Genomic DNA, 2,722 nt, shown 5'->3' with positions numbered 1-2,722 from the left:
AGCAGTACAGTCAGAAGACTGAGCATTTCATAATATTATGTACAGTGAGTCAATATCTAACAGGTATTTGGTGCAGTAGGCTACTTTGCAATGCTGATAGGCATTATTTCAGTAAATGTTCCTATGCACTGTGTCTTTTACACTGTCTCCTTTCATTACCATGTTGACAAGCCTTAATCTAGCCCAAGATGGAGTTTACTGTTAGCCTTAAGGTCCAAGGACCAAAACAGCCAAATACTCCATCTAAACGTGAATCGATTCTCAATTGCGATGCGGTTATAGAAACATAAAGTCCTGGACTTTCATATCACATCAAAATAATCTCACAAATACAAAATATTCAATTACTGTACACTGTTTTAGTTGCAGCCGAGAGTATTTTTCAGTGACGCCACGTTTCTGGCGAGAGGGTTCCAGCTGCTGCGACATCATCTCAGTGTCGTCATCCCTCAGGGTCTCTATGCTGCCACCTACTGCTATGTAATCTCTCAGTGCAGCGCATCTCTCAGGAAAAGTGGAATTTTCGAAAAGTGTGAACGTTTCAAGTGAACTATATGGAGAAGTGGGGGTTTCGACACGTTTCACTCAATATGTCGTTTGGGTTATCGGACATTAGTAATGGTCTGCAGAGACGACAGTGAGGAATTTTAGTTATGTAAAAAAAAATATAAAAAAATAAAGGATATTCACTGACTAAGCTGTTTCTTTAAATGTTACATACAGGTAGTATGTATGTAACAATACTTTTCTTGTAAATGCTAGCCAACGTTACATTTACGTAATTTAACAAACGTACAGTGGTGAGTGCATACATTTGAATACTTGTTTCATTATTGGTCCCTCGTGGGAAAAGAACTCCCCGACGCTGGCGCCCATGCGCCTCCAAAATAATCACCTGAGCTACACGGGACTAGCTACCTTAATTTATAATTTTATTTTTTACATTAATGTATTATTGAATATTTGGAATAATAATAATTGAAATATCAAGTCATGGCAGTGCTAGTAGTTATGGAATTCCAGCGCTTTTAGTGTTAAAAGGCGCCTTTCATAACCCCCACTTATAATGGTTCCTTTCTAAATGCTCTCACCTATCGACACCCCCACTTTTCCTGAGAGATGCACTGCACTGAGAGATGACATATCAGTAGGTGGCAGCATAGAGACCCTGAGGGGTGGCTACTCTGAGAGATGATGGTACAACTCGACCCTACTGGGGCTTCCATTACACACAGGTGTGCTAGATAGCTAATAGGCGAAAGTTAATAAAGATGGCGGCCCCCGTGTGCATACAACAAATCCCTCGTTTGCGAATTTCGCTGTATTGTACATTGCTCATTTTTTTGTATAGGCATTTGCACAGTATACACGATCCCAATTTGTGGTCCATGAAGGCGGTAATTTGATAAAACTAAAAAGTAGATTGTACTGTTATAATGTCACATTGAACCATATTGCTTGCGGTAGTTTAAGAACTCGGTGGGTAATTTGTTTTTATTTTTTATTTATTTTACCTTTATTTAACTAGGCAAGTCAGTTAAGAACAAATTCTTATTTTCAATGACTTTTCAATTTTACTTTTAAAAAATGTGTTATTATTATTTCTCGCTGATATGAAAGATAAGGTCTTTATGCTTCCAAAACCGTACCACAAGTGATGCGTGTTAATGTTCAGACCGAGTGTCGGGGCTTAACAAAACTCCCCTGTACAGAAGACAACATCGCACAATGACTTATTTGTAATGTAATGGAACTGAGAGTCATGATCCAGGGCTAGCCTTTACCGTGATACCTGCAATGCAAAATTAAATAAAAGTATAGTGGTCGTATACACAGTTTAGCAGATGTTATAGCGTGTGCAGCGAAATGCTTGAGTTACTAGCTCCTTACAATGCAGTAAAATTTCAAACAAGAAATGTCAGAAAGAATACAAATAACACTAACAGTAATCCAAATGCAAGCTATGCAAATGATACAGTATGTACAGCAGTAGACATATTAGCTATGTCAAGAATCCAGTATGTAAATACACGGTGTGTACAATTAGTGTAACAGAAAATGCAATGTACAGTAGATATAAACTCAGCAAAAACAGAAACGTCCCTTTTTCAGGACCCTGTCTTTCAAAGATAAGTTGTAAAAATCCAAATAACTTCACAGATCTTCATTGTAAAGGGTTTAAACACTGTTTCCCATGCTTGTTCAATGAACCATAAACAATTAATGAGCATGCACCTGTGGACGGTCGTTAACACACTAACAGCTTACAGACGGGAGACAATTAAGGTCACAGTTATGAAAATTTAGGACACTAAAGAGGCCTTTCTACTTACTCTGAAAAACACCAAAAGAAAGATGCCCAGGGTCCCTGTGTGAACGTGCCTTAGGCATGCTGCAAGGAGGCATGAGGACTGCAGATGTGGCCAGGGCAATAAATTGCAATGTCTGTAGTGTAAGACAGCGCTACAGGGAGACAGGACAGACAGCTGATCGTCCTCGCAGTGGCAGACCATGTGTAACAACTAGAGGTCGCCCGATTAATCGGCATGGCTGATTAATTAGGGTTGATTTCAAGTTTTCATAGCAATCGGTAATCTGAATTTTTGGACACCGATTATGGCCGATTACATTGTACTCCACAAGGAGAATGCGTGGCAGGCTGACCACCTGTTAAGAGAGTGCAGCAAGGAGTCAAGGTAAGTTGCTAGCTAGCATTAAACTT

The sequence above is a fragment of the Oncorhynchus nerka genome, linkage group LG25, assembly GCF_034236695.1.
Source record: "Oncorhynchus nerka isolate Pitt River linkage group LG25, Oner_Uvic_2.0, whole genome shotgun sequence".
NCBI classification, from domain to species: Eukaryota; Metazoa; Chordata; class Actinopteri; order Salmoniformes; family Salmonidae; genus Oncorhynchus; species Oncorhynchus nerka.
Note: the sequence above shows the minus strand (reverse complement) of the source record.